We start from the raw sequence: 15,382 nt of genomic DNA on the forward strand, positions 1-15,382 counted from the left end.
ATTTCTTACTAACCTACACAGATTTTTATACTGTATTTACTCAAACCATAGTCTCTAACTAGTGATAAAATGACAAAGTTCATATTGTTCATTGATAAAATAAATCCAGACAACTTAGATTTATTTAAAAAGTAACCAATAAACTACCATCAATTCATTCTTTTTGTGGGTTTTTGTTTCGTCTACTTTATTTAAAGTGATCCTCACAGTAACTTTGTGAAGAATTGTTGTTACTCCCAGAGACCAAGGCATAGAGAGGTTGAGTAATTTGACCAAAGTGATCTAATGTTATACAGAAGCAGAAGCAATGAGACAGAAAAAAGATTCATAGAGACAAAGGAATGAATAAGCTAGAAAGAAAATGGAAACCGGTAGCATACTTTGAACTAACCCATGGAGTAAAGAAGAAACTGCAAGGGAAATTAGAAAACCTTGGATTGCAGGTAACTTGTTCTGTTAGTGTTCCACAAGATAAGCAAATATTTCTAATAATTTTTAACGTTATAAACAAGCAATGTCTTGCAATATGAGTAGCATGTGACACTGAACATCACATGATCACAACTGAGTTGTTGGTTCCTGAACCACTTTGCTTTATGAGTGCTTTGGATTACAAGTATGTTTCCAGGGCTACTTATGCTTGCAAACCAAGGTTTGACTGTACTTTTAACTGAACGAAAAGAAAATGTGACATATCAAAATATATGGGATGCAGCTAAGGCAGTGCTGAAAGGGAAGTTGATAGTATTTTAAAGTGCTTAATATATTAGAAAGAAATGTTCAAAATCAGCACCCTAAGCTTTTGTTTTAAAAAATCTAAAATAGAAGCAAATTAAACTGAAAGTCAAGGAAAGAAATACTAAGATAACAGAAAAATAGAGAAAATTAATGAAACTAAAAACTGGTTCTTTGAAAAGAATCAATTAAAATTCATCTTCTAGTCAGACAGAGCAGAGGAAAAGAGAGAAAACATAGATTACCAATTTCAGAAATGGAGGAGGGAATGCATTACTATAGCTTATACAAATATTAAAATGCTAATTTGATAATAAACCTTATGCTGATAAATTCAGCCACTTCTATGAAATGGCTAAATTTTTTGAGACACTGCCAAAGTTGACGTAAGTAGAAATAGGTAACAGAATTGGGTCATATCTATTAAAGACATTGAATTCATAGCTTTAAAAACTTCCTCCAGGGGTGCCTGGGTGGCTCAGACAGTTAAGCATCTGGCTATTGATTTCAGCTCAGGTTATGATCTCATGGGTTGTGAGAGCAAGCCCTGCCCAGAGCTCTGTGCTGATATTGTGGAGCCTGCTTGGAATTCTCTTTTCCTCTCTCTCTTCCCCTCCCCCGCTGGGGCTGTAGTCCTCAAAATAAATAAACAATGAAAAAAAATTAAAACTTCCCACAAAGAAAATTCTAGGCCCATGATGGCTTTGCTGGTGAATTCTACAGAATATTTGAGGGAGAAAGAAGGAGCACCTGGGTGGCTTGGTTGTGCATCTGACTTTAGCTCAGGTCATGATTTTGCAGTTCATGAGTTCAAGCCCCACACTGGACTCACTGCTGTCAGCATAGAGCCTCTGTTCCTCTCTCTCTGCCCCTCCCCTGCTTGTGTTCTCTTAAAAAATAAACGAGGAAGAAATAATAATTTAGCACCAACTCTTCAAGAAAATAGAAAACAATTCTAAGCTTATTCTCTGGGACTGGCATTATCCTGACAACAGCACCAGAAAAAGTCATTACATAAAAAGAAAACCAGAGATAACATCCCTCATGAAAATAGGTGCAAAACATTTTAAAGAAAAATAGTAGTTGGCTGGAGCTTTTGTCTAGAAGGGGCACAAAGTCCTTTTGGTGCCCATGCTTTCCTGACCTATGCGCCAAAGAATGAAACTTACCAAAAGAGGCACATTACCTAAGTTAAGAAATCTAGAACTTCATTATTAATGAACAGACAAATATCTTCTGATATTTGAGAAAATATTATAGTACAAAAGAAAAATAAATATCAACAAAGAGAACATCCAACCTGAGCTGAAACAAAGTTTCTACAGGGAAAAGCAGAACTTTAACAGATTTCCAATTTGTTTTCCTATGGACAATGTAAAAAACCTTACTTACCAAAGATGTACATGATGCTTTGAAAGAATTTAATAAGGGAAAACAATTCTTCAAACCTAGGATAAAAATTGCTGAATTGTTTTTTAAAAAAAAGAAAAAAGAAGAATTAGAAGAGAAAGACAATGAGATCTTTCAACACATGAAATAAAAACAGGGAAGATAGTAAAAAGTATTTGTAAAGGTGTGATATATAGAACATGAGTCCAGAGGGTATAAATACTTATCCAAGAGAAAAAGAGAAAAGCAAATGGAGAGAATGAATCGTAATAGCAATATATATAGATGAAGATTTAATAGATACACATTACCAAGATCATTCATATTTTAGTTTCTACTTTTGTTAATTATGAATGAGTTTTGAACTTTATGAAATAACTTCTAGCATCTAATGAGATTATCATATACTAGATTTTGTAATTTTGACCCATGTTTGCAATTCTGGGAAAAACTATTCACTATGATTTCTATTTACTAGGGGCTCTATTCCAAAAGGAGAGGAAAAGAATTTTGCATCATATTAACCTCTTCTTTTCTTTTGCTACACTTTTGGGATTTTGAAAAATGAACTAAATAATTTTTCACCTTTTTCTATGTTCTGAAACACTTCCTATGAGATGGAAATTCCTTATTTATTAAGAGTAATTTGATAGAACTCACCTCTATAAAAATAAATCATTTTCTCCTTTGGTGGGAGTAGGGTGAGGGGGAAGAGAAGAGATCTATTGTAAGTTGGCCTTCTAAGTCTCCAGCAATCTGATAACTGACATTTTGATGTTTTATATAAGTATCAATTTTATGTGGGTTATTATATTTGGCATGATAAAGTTTAGTATGATATTTTTAAATAATGTTTAAATCTCTTTCATATCTATAACAACTTTTTATCTTGGAGGTAGTATGAAGGTAATGGTGGCAAATAATATAGGCTCTAAAATTAGACTGCTGGAATTCATATCTCAACTCCACCATTCACAGGGTATGTGATCTTTAACTCATTAATTAAACTCTTTGTGCCATAGTTTCCTCATCTGTAAAATGGAGGTAGTCGTCGTCATCATCATCATCATCATCATCATCACCATCATCCTATCTAATAAAAAATATTGTAAGGTTAAGTATACAATAAAAGCTAGCCATTATTATAATTTTAATTAGAAGCTATACTACTTTTTTCACAATTTTGGTGACAACCTATTTTTGTTTTTCTTAATTATCCTTGCAAAGATTTGTCTTTTCACATAATCAGTTCTTTTGTTTTATGGATCGACTTTTTTGTTCTTTATTAATTTATACATTTGCCTTTAGTATTTCCTTCTCTGTCCTTTATTTAACTTCATGTTACCATTGATTTTGTTAGGATTTCTTTTCTAGCATCTTGATTCAAAAGCTAGCTTCTTCACTTGTTTCAGTGCTCTTGTTTTTTAAACAAATACCTTTAAACTATAATTTTTTAACAGTATGATGACATCTCCCTCAGGATTTGATATTTAGTGTTTTTATTTTGTTTCAGTTCTAAATATGTGAACAGTTTCTATGGTGGTTTTCCCTTTAGGCAATGAATACATTAGAAATACGTTCATAAATTTGCAGATGAATAGTTTTTGTTTGTTTGTGAGGGGAGGAATGCAAGATTGGGGAGTGAATCTTCTGCTCAGTAAATATGCCCTGTATATCAGTTCATAAAATTGCTGGAATGGCCAGTACCTGGTCAATTTTTATAAATATTCCTTGTATATTTGAAAAATAAATATATATTCTCTATTTGGTAGACAGTTCCATACAGAATACCCTATTAGAAACTAATAGATTGAGCCTGTTATTTCAGTCAAGCTAGAAAATTGTTATTCAAATCCTTCTTTCTTCTTGTAATTTTCTGAAAAAATATGCGTTAAAATCAATTTCCCCTTATTTTGTTAATTTTCAAGCTGTGTTATTAGATGTATTGTCCCCTAATTGCTCTATCTCTCAGTAAATCAATCTATGTATTTCTGTTATTCATATGTCCCTTTAATTTTATATGCCTGAATTCTATTTTGCTTGATATTAATAATGTTGTAACAGGTTTCTCTTTGTTGGCATTTGGTTTATTATATGGAAATACAAAAGAAACAGATGATGCAGATTTCTTATTTTTGAAATATAGAATGACAGCAGTCATAAGCCTAATAATCATTTGGTTTAATTTTTTTATTTTATCAAAAAAAGGCAAAAGTATAATTAATGGAATATCAACAGATAGTTTGTGAAGAAATTTGATAAAGCTGTATATTTTTTTCTCATGACAGAGTATCATTACCACGCTAGGAGAAATATCATAATAGCAGAACTTTAAATGCAGGTTTTATTATTTACCCTTACTCTATCTTCCATTCCATTGCTGGAAAGAGCATGAGTAATGTTTTGTTTTCATTTTTAATTTATGTGATTTTCCCTTTGTAATTTAAACATCCGTTACATTTTTTTTGGATACTTGTCATGTTTATAGCCCAATGTATACTATTTTTCTTACCATCATTTTAATAGCTAAGTATTACAAAGAATATGTGTTTGGAAGGAACAGCATTAGAATATATATGATAAAGCTATAGGTGGAAAGAATTGATTGGTTTACTTTTCGTGAAGAAACCTCCTCATGCAGTTGTTTAATGTGGAAGATTTTTTCTTGAAAAGGTTAAAAAAAGTTCTAATCAACTTTTGTACATTATGTAGAACTTCATTTTCTAAACTCTGCAAAAGAAAGTTTCATATTTAATGGGAAATCATGAATTATTCCATTTATTATCTACTTCCTCCTTTCAAAGACATGATCTGGATAAAAGGCGGGGTGAATAATTTCAAAAAAATACAATACATTTTTAATGGGAAGGTGCAAACTACAGATTCTCATGACTATTAGCAAGTGTAGAGGAAACAGAATTTTACTTGCAAAACTCGTCAAACTCTTGCAAAGATAAAATGTATGACATACTTTAGTAAAAAAAGAACACTGAGCTGAAGTTTTCTTTTTAAGGCAACTTGTTGTTTTTACTGTTTTGTCTTTATATTCTTCAACTTCACATTTTTATTAAAAGTTGATTATTTCACTCACCTTATATGGAAAATTGATAGTTCTTTAATTTGTAAAGATGAAGAGCTGTGAGAAAAAGTTTAAATGATATTATTAGAGACAAAATTTCCCAAATAATAGGATACTAAAAATTTTAGAGAATAACAAGATTATGTTTCAAAAAGAGTGACTATTATATTACATGGGGTTTTATTTTATATTAATGAAAATTTGTAAATAGTAATATAGACAAAAATGTGTAGTTTAATGAGCTAGCATGATCATGTTCATACATGTTTGTAATCCATTGTTTGTAGTCATTAGTATGAAGCTTACTTTTTGTTTTTCTCTTCTTTTTCTTGTTTATTGTTATATTAGGACACAGACTATAACAATTATATTACTTACTCAGATTTCTTTTTTAATCACTGTAACTCAATCCCAAACCTAAGATTTTTTTCAGGCTTTATTTTTCAGCTTGTGTTTAATTGATTTTCCTTTAGTTGAAAGTTACAGTGCAACTTAAAAGAAAAGAACAAAAATATATATGACTACCTCATTTAGCCAAAAGTGCTTGGACTCAGCTGTGGTGCTCTGAAAATATCTTCCCTGAAAATTCTTCTTACATGATTATACTCACTTCGTACCTTTCCGTGTATAATCTTTAGCTTAACACTTCCATTTGTAAATAAGTTTTAAGTTTCTCAAAGAAGTTTGCAAGTAATAGGACCATTTTAAAGATCATGTAATTAGCCTCACATAAAGAGCTTTGTTTCTTACAGAGCTTTTCCACTAAACTTCTGAAGAACTTTTTTATAAGGCAGTTAAGTTTGAGAGTTTTCCAGTAGGGAAAATCTTTCCATAAAGAAAATGTGTGTTACAGCGACATGGGTAACTACTTTGGGAATACCTTATATTGACTGACGAATAGTTGCTTCATTCCTGATTGATGACAATCTCTGCACTTCAGATATTTGATTAGGTTGGAATCACTTCAGTAAATAATTTTTAATAGGAAATGGACACAAAAAATGCCTTTATATTATTAAGGGAATTATTTAAAGCTATTGTAACACTGCAGTCTGCACTGTACTAACTAACCACAGCTTTCCTCTGATCTCGGGTAGCAGTCACCAGGAAATATACTATTTGATTAATATTTTTGATCTAGCAAAAAGTTACTGCCTTTTACGCTAAATATCAGTTCTTACATAATTGAACCTGAGAAATAATCTTGGTTCTACATTCTACATCCTAAAATAAAATCACTGGTGTTAAAATGAACTGTTACTGTGCTCTTGGCAGAATTCTTTACTGACCAAATTTTTAAATATTGTATTTTTTGTTGATTTATATTAGTAATAGTGCTATTTATAAAATATTATAGACTAAACTTTATTTCTTAGTTGTTATTAAATTTTTTAAAAAAGAATAAAAGGTTGAACTTGGGTTAAATAGTTTCTTCCAAATGGCATTTTTCAATCTGTACACATATTTTTAACTGTTGGCAGTCTGACTATGACTTCTAACTGTGATTATTAATAGATAAAAATTTGTATTTTCCAAAACTATAAAGCACAATTTGCCTGTGTACCTGTTTCAAATTTAGTAAACTTCTAATTGTTTAGAAAATCACAAAAAATTATATTCCATAACCTCTTGAGGGTGGATTGTATTTATTTAATCTTAAGTTATCAAATAAGTCCAGCTATCTAAAATGACTCTAAATCTAAACTGAAAAACTCATCCTGCCAAATTAATATTTATGTTCTGATTTATTGATAACATTTTTAGCCTGATTAGTTTTTTCAATTTATATAGCTAAAGGTGGTATTACATTTATTTGGATAGCAATTCCAAAGAAATTTCCAGAAACTGTGTAAACACACATTTGTGGTGTTTCTGTGAAATGAAGCTAACATGTTAAGTATTTCAAACTTTATTAGGAAATTTTCTATTAAAATTATAGCAACATATGAAGTATATTGTTGTATAAGTATTACACAATAGATATACCTTCAAAATTAGTTTTAAATTTCTTTAAATTTAAGAATTATTTAAGGAAATATGGCCAATACATTTCACAAAGAAAATTATTATTGGTAAAAAGGCTTACGTTAAATTCCTATGACATGATGAATTAAAACTGAGATAATATTATGTTATTTTCTTTATTGAAATATATGCTAAAACTATAAATAAGCTGCAACGATTACATTATCTTTATTATATGTTCATTTTTCTTTAATGAAGTTCTCCTAAAATGTTTAGGAGAAATTAGTAATGTTCAATGTTCATTTTAATGACTAATTCTACTTTTAATTACTAATTATAATAAACTATAATAAACAACAGAGTTTTTGTTTCAAGTTTAACAAATTCTGCTTTTTGAGATATTGACATGTAAATAATTCAAGTCGGTCATAAAGAAAATAAGCAGTGATTATCAAGTTATTTATGATTAAAGTGGTATATACTGAGATGCAAAATGGATTTACTGTAGAGACACCATCATATTAAAAGGGCTTTTCATATACATTTTATTTGGATTCCTAAAAATGACTCATTAAGTTTGTATATGTTTATCTCTAAAATATATTTCTAATTTTAACAAACATAAGAATTGAATGGTTTGAAAACTGTTCATCTGTGACATGCCACCTGTCCTATTTACATTTTTAACAGTTGAGTATTTGTTAACTGATCTCATCGACAGCTACATATTTTGCTGTTTCCAGATGGATGAGATAGAATACCATGCATAACTTTACATTTATCTTCTTTGAATGCCACCTTATTTACATATCAATTAAAATAATATCTCTATTAAGATGGATAATGAAAGTCATCAAATTTACATGATGTAACTGCAGTTTGCTAAATTTCCAGTAGATGCCCCCAGAGACCAGTCAACTCATTGGAAATCCTTTAAATTTAAAAAGAGCCGTTTTCATATTGAAACATTTTTTCTTGTTATATTTTGAACTACATGGAAAATAATTAAATGTCCTATAAATTCCAACTCTCCAATGGTTATTACATAAAAATATATGTGAATGATATTAGTGCATTTCTTAATTAGTGTTAATTCTTAATCACTGTTTATACTATGACTAACAATTGTTAAAAACCTAAATTAGTGTAAGATTAAGAAAAACACTTTCAGTTGTCATTGTAATTTTATATGCTTTTAAGTCACTTTAAATATAATTGATATGTTTTTATTCTAACGACTCTAATTATATATGTTTATATGGCTAGGGGAATGGCATATCTTTGTTTTAGCTTTTCGGGGAAATTTTATTCAGTGTATGTCAAGAAATATATATTTTCCCCATTCTAATTATATATAATATCTACCTACACTGAAAAGTATGGGTAAGAATAGTGACTCACTCTAGTCCGTGGAAATTGTATTAACTCAAGCTACTTAAGTATTAATTTAAGAGTCAATGTAATTGTCCTGTAGGTGATTCCAATAACATTTATTCCTACAATACGAATGTAAGACTGTTATAACTGACACACAGATAACCCACTAGTGACTTATAAATATTAACTGAATGGAATAAAAGTATTATCCCGACTTTTGATTAGATATTACACATCTTTTGAGTTTATCTTTGTCAGATTAAATAAAAATTTTATGATCTTGTTTTAAAGTATGATTTTTTATTAAACTGCTTTTGAAATATTTTACTGAATATGAAGGTTCACCTTGATACAGTATTTGAGTTTGTCTTATAAAAAATATGTTAAATGTATTAGTCACATATATGAGTGGCTGATAATTCATTTTGATTTTAAAACTCCATCTAATGTCTAATATAAATACCTATGAGTTAAGAGAAATAAAAGAAGTTATTATATCTATTCATTCCATTTATTCATGTTGTTCAGATTTGTAGAAGTATTTGCTCTTTCTCCTTTTATGTTTGTCTTTCTCAGTGCTTTTCTTTATTATTAGACTTCATATATCCTTGGGTGACAATCACATCTATTTCATTTGCTTTGCATGGATGCCACTGTCTGCTTACTCATTTTAAGGAAGGGGATTCTGTGGGAGGGTCACAGAATGACACTAGTCTCTTTCCCCAGTCCAGCATAAACATGGATTAGCAAGGACAAAGGCAATGGCTTTCATATTTGAGAGTTACATTATAATTGTCCAATAATGACAAATTCCTAAACAATCAATGCAAGTAAACAAAAAACAATGTGTAGAGGAAGAGAAGGAGAAGAACCCCCAACAAATTCAATGTAATGGGAGATAGCATGGTAAAGTGGAAGAATACAGAATTCGTACTCAGAAACCTGATGTGAATTCCAATTTTGCCCCTTATTAGTTTGTATGTCTTTGTCATTTACATGGAAAATCGCATCCTCACCCAAGACAGTTTATCTGTGAAAATGGAAGTATTACTTTGTAAAGTTATCGTGTGTTAGAAATTGCATCTACACAGTATCTAACACATTGTAGATGCTCTGTGAAATAGATGGCACTCAAAATGTTTTAAAGCAGAATTTTAAAATGATTTAAAACCCCCATGGCTGTTTAACAGAAAGCTTCCCATCTCTCAGCATTTCCACACATTCAACAGCTATGACGTTCTGTCAAAGTGTTCAGTTTTACTTTCTGTAAATTTAAAGATTTTTTTCATCTTAGAATCTTCTAGGGAAATTTTTATATACATTCAAAATGCACAGAATCTCTTTTGAATAGTGGCTTTAAATAGTAATAAAATCCATATGAAATGGATGACGGCTTATTCCATTCCTAAATTCATTCTTCTCATCCCTCAGTCCAGTGCAACTCCAGGTGTCTTCAGTGGCAGTCACCTCCCTCAGGATAGAGATTTATAGAGTCCAGCATACCCGTGAATGGCACAACTTCGGTTCCTCTGAATGGCATGTTCTCTGTCAGGAAAACTGTTCGCAAACTCCATAATACCAAGTCTCTATCTAAATTTTACCAGAATTCTCAATTTCTGCCCAGCATCATGACTTTTTAGGTCAAGGAGATTTTTCTTCTTCTGATTCTTACAAAGAATATGTTTTAATTCAGACAAATATTTGTTTTAATATTCAAATGGAAGCAAAGATGGATAGCTTTGTGCCCAAATGATTAACAAAATAATAAATTTGAATTCAGTTTATATTTCTATTTGTGTTTAGAAAAATTTTTCTTTCCATGAGGCAGGTCAACTTGAACTATGACTTTATTATGAAATATAAAACCTGAGAAATCCACATATCATAGTGGAAATTGGCATACTTTTTTTTCAGGTAGTCAGTTCATGTTAATAAAAGAAAATTATTTTGGTTAAAAGAAATCATTGGCGGGGCACCTGGGTGGCTCATTCAGTTAAGCATCCAACTCAAGTCATGATCTCATGGTTTGTGAGTTCAAGCCCCAGATCAGGCTTCGTGCTTACAGCTTAGGATTCTCTGTCTTCCTCTCTCTCTCTCTCTCTCTCTCTCTGAAAAATAAATTTTATAAGAAGAAAGAAGGAATTTGCATTAATTATGAAGATTCAAATAGGAACTTATTTAGTAAATCAGTAATTTTTCTTTCTTGCTCTCAGATTAATAATGAGGCTTTAACAATGACCTACATGGACATATGCATGGATATGCATACATAAATGTGTATATAAAGAGAAATGATCATCAGAATAGTTACATATGCGTTTTAAAATATATCTCTACTTGAAAGCTCTCTTGCAGAGAATAGTCTTTTTTAAAAAAACTTACCAGAGATGCACCTGGGTGTCTCAGTTGGTTGGGCTCTGACTTTGGCTCAGCTCAGGTCATGATCTCACTGTTCGTGGGTTTGAGCCCCACATCAGACTCTGTGATGACAGCTCAGAGCCTGGAGCCTGCTTCAGATTCTGTGTCTACCTCTCTCTCTGCCTTTCCACTGCTCACTCTCTGTCTCTCTTTCTCAAAAATAAACATTAAAAAAAGTACTAGAAATTTTTAAAAATTGGTATCAGTTATATATCTTGGGTGTTTTGAGGCTCAAAAGATATCTGTCTTGGAAACAATTTTAGTATAATCCCTTCTGAATCCATTCATGTTCTTTGGTCACAGGCAGCAGAAACTGATTCTGACTAAATAAAGTATAAACAATTTTATTGGAAGGATATTAGGTACCTGAATTTAGGGAAAGCCCAGCTCATATGAAAAGGACAAGACCTAAGACGCTTGATAGGATCTTGGTAGTGAAAACTACTTGAGACTCTTGTCAGGATTTCACTCCCAGGCTGATTGAGCTCCAGCAACTTTCTAAACTTTTTTGTTTTTCTTGCCCCAAGATTCAAATTTCTGGGAGAGAAACCAGTTTGCTTAATTTGGGGGCACTGATTCATCCCTTAATTAGCGAGTCTTTACCATCAAGTCCCATGACACACAGTATGAAGATGGTCATTTCCAAAAGTGTTTTGGAGTACTGCCCCCTGTAGAAATGGAACTAGGTGTTGCGTAACCAAAGCCAACCAAAATACCCTCACCTTCCAGGTAAAGGAAACGAGGCTTTGCACAGTGATTTTCTGCATTTTTGTCCCAGTTGAGATTAGAATGTAGATGACCTCCTGGCTTGTGTTTATTTTTACTGTTTAAAGTCAATGTTCTAATTTTTATTTATTTATAACCTTCTTCTCTTCCAAGGCATAACCCTTGAGATGACAGTGCTTGCTTGAAGCAAGGTTGGATTTTTAGCCCCTCAGATCTCGTCCTCAGATCTCGTATATTCCCCCACATCCTGTCCCCATTTGGAGGTACCACTTTGGTATTCCTTCAGTCTCTTCTCCCTTAAGTTATCTGGATCCAGTCTCATTATCTTTATCCAAACCTGTTCATCCTTTTGTGTTCTCTTCGTTAGCAAATAACCAATTACCTATTACCCAACCTCAAAACCTGGTAGTCCTCCTAGGTCTTCCTTTTCCTCCACCCCCAACACCCACTCAGTCACCAAGCAATTGATATTTTTATCTCCTAAATATGTGTTGAATCCACCTACTTCTATCCATCCCCCTTGCCTTTCCTTTGGTTCAGCCCCTATGGCCTCTCCTTTCTAGGACCACAGAGTCGTCCATCCCTTTGCCCTGCTCCCAGTTCTACCCTCCTCCTGGCCATTCTCTCAGATCAGGTGTAAATTTCAGAGTCACAGGCTCAAAGATGCTAAATCAAAAGCCTTTATTTTTTTATAACTTAATTTTAATTCCTGGCCCTAAGCCTTGATTCTCCCTAGTGTAAAAATTCTATCTTGTCATTCTCAGGTAATGTGAGTCCAATTCAGTGATTTTTCAGGCTATTCAAGATTCTGACACTTCTTCCCCTCACCCTATTTTCTCATAGAGAAACAACAGTGCTGGAGCAGGGTAGAATGGAAAAGAGTTGACAGATTTAGCCAATAAAAATTTAGGGTATACACTTCAATTTGAGTTTCAAAAAACAAAAAAATTTTTAGTATAAATATGTCCCATGCAATGTTTGGAGCATACTACTACTAAAAAAATATTCATTGTTTATCTGATATTCAAATTTAACTGGGCATCCTGCCCAGTTTTATCTGGCAACTCAAGGGCTGGGGGATTGTCAGTCTTTACTTTCAGATCTTAATCTAGGACCTTACTATAGACATTGAATATCCTTCTGTAGTACCTGTTTCTCCATTCTTCTTTGCTAACAAAACTCCAGTTTTGCTTGGGAGAGCAATGTCTCCAAGAATGGGAAGAATGTTAGTTTTTCCAGTTTCCTTGCAATAAGGGGTGTCAATGGCCAATGGGACCAAAGTAAGAATTTACTGTCAGTTACAGAAATGCTTTTGTTTTTCCCAATAATAGGGCAAGACATATCTGGTGCCACCCATCTCCCCATTCTTTTTGCCTTGAAGATGGATACAATCTCTGAAGCCATATCAATCATCTGGTGACCCAGAGGGGACAAGCATGAGGGAAAGAATAAGATAATCCCACATGCCTTGACCTTGCAAGGCTGCTGAGCCGAGGCCATCCGATGCCTACTTTTAAGCATCTTTTGCTGTGAGAAATGGAAATCTCTAGTTTTAAAGGTACTATGAGACAAATTCTCTTACTTGCAATAGATTGCATTCCAAACCTATGTGGTTCTATACACATGTCCACCTCTGACACATTCAATCCATCCTTTTCTGTTGGATCTGGAAATACGCTGACCTGACTCCTTCGATAGCTCCCTGAGGCTTCTTATTCTCAGAGTTACAGCTGTGTCCTCCTTCAGCCCCTAGTGGGCAGCCCATACAAGAGCATTTTAGCACACATTCTCTTGTGGTCAGTGACATTTGACAGTTATACCAGCCCTCTATTTCCGTTAACTTTTGTGGCACACATGGAGCCCACTAGACAACTATGACATTCACCCACGCATTCAGGAGCTATGGGAAATATAGTGACTTTTGGTATACCTTATGTGGGGGCAGGTAGAAAAGAGGGGAGAGAGAACTTGGCCTTTGCAGCTGAAATGCTGCTCCTTCTTCAGACTGTCCTCCTTTGTCTTGGCAAGAGGGCAGAAGCAGACACAAATCTGTTTGTTCTTTTCTTTTGCCTATGCCATGTGTTTTTGGTCTCATACAACAGGGGGCCTTTGGCCTTGTGGCCTAGGAATGTGGCTTCCTTATTCTCTTTATGCATGAATCCTATTAAATAGGTGCTATGTATCTATCTGGCTCCCAGATGGGGGAGGATAACAATTCAGCTGGAACACTCCTTCCGGGTGATTTTTCTAAACTCCAATCTCATGTAGTCATTTCCCTAACTCGAACCCTTCAGTGGCTCTTCCTCACTCCTCACATGGGCTGAAGGTCCTGTCTTTTCTTTAAAAGCTCCTCTCTCACCACTCCTCTCTTTACCTCTTTATACCTAAGCTGATCCACTGAGTAAGAAATTCTTGGTGGATGGCATATGAGCTGTTTAGGTTTTTTTAAATTCTTAGGTGAATCTTGCATATCCAGGAGTTGAGAACCAGTAGAGCAGGACTTACCAAGTATCTGAGCACCTTCATGTACATGCTTTAATTTCATTCTTAGAAGACTCCTGTGATATAGGTACGGCATAGATTGATACATTTTACAAATGAGCTGAAATGAGGTACAAGGAGGTTAGGTAGAACTAGGCCCAACCTTGAGTATTCTGACTAATTCGAGGCTGTCTCTACTCCACTGAAATTTGTATTGCTAATCGTATCACATTGTGTCAGTTATTCTAAATATTTAATTGTCTCCTAATTTTAAAAAAATGTAATGTAATATAATTAGTAGCTATATGATTTGGCCTCTGATTGCTCATTAAGTGGAATAAAAGCTGCCACGCGGCTGTTGTCCCCTGACTCTGCTTATTTCCTGTATAGCACTTTTCATCATCTGAAATGATTTATTATTGGCTTATTTACTTGTAGGTTGTGTTCTCCCACTAGAGTACAAACTTCACAAGCAGATTGAACCCATTTGGTCGAGAACTGCCTTCTACTTAGAAAATTTAATAACTATTTGTTGAATAAATTAAGTGGAATATTCATTTGTCACTTTATCTCCTGTATATGATTTATCATTAAATTAGAAGTGAGTTATTAATCTAACAGATAATTAACTTAATCCTAACTGATAATATTTTAAAAATATACTTAGTAATAGATTTTAATAAACATTTTCTAACCAAACATCCAAGCATGAATGAATGAACTTCCATAATGTACAATGAAGCCACATAATATAGAGTGCATTTTTAAAAAATTTTTTTAATGCTTTATTTATTTTTGATACAGAAGAGACAGAGCATGAGAGGGGGAGGGTCAGAGAGAGAGGGAGACACAGAATCTGAAACAGGCTCCAGGCTTTGAGCTAGCTGTCAGCACAGAGCCTGACGCAGGGCTAGAACCCACAAACGTGAGATCATGACCTGAGCCGAAGTCGGAGGCTTAACCGACTGAGCCACCCAGGTGCCCCTAGAGTGCATTTTTGACATTAAATGGCAGGTTTAATTTTTGCTGGGCATATTGTATTTTTTGTTTTGTTTTACTGGGAGGCTAGTACATCAAGGACTTTTGGATATTGTAATTGCTACAGTCTGCATGTGTTCCCCCAAATTAATATGTGTTGAAATTCTAACTCCCAAAGGTGATGGTATTAGTAATTGAGGTCTCTGGGAGGTGCTCAGGTCAGAGGGATCTGCC

At 33.3% G+C, this 15,382-nt stretch overlaps 1 protein-coding gene across 3 annotated transcripts in view; it reads left to right on the forward strand.

Moving 5' to 3' along the window:
* TTC29 (tetratricopeptide repeat domain 29) overlaps window positions 1-15,382 on the forward strand; it is a 234,357-nt gene that overhangs the window by 25,348 nt on the left and 193,627 nt on the right. The window lies entirely within an intron of this gene.

The sequence above is a fragment of the Suricata suricatta genome, chromosome 1, assembly GCF_006229205.1.
Source record: "Suricata suricatta isolate VVHF042 chromosome 1, meerkat_22Aug2017_6uvM2_HiC, whole genome shotgun sequence".
In the NCBI taxonomy this organism is placed as follows: Eukaryota; Metazoa; Chordata; class Mammalia; order Carnivora; family Herpestidae; genus Suricata; species Suricata suricatta.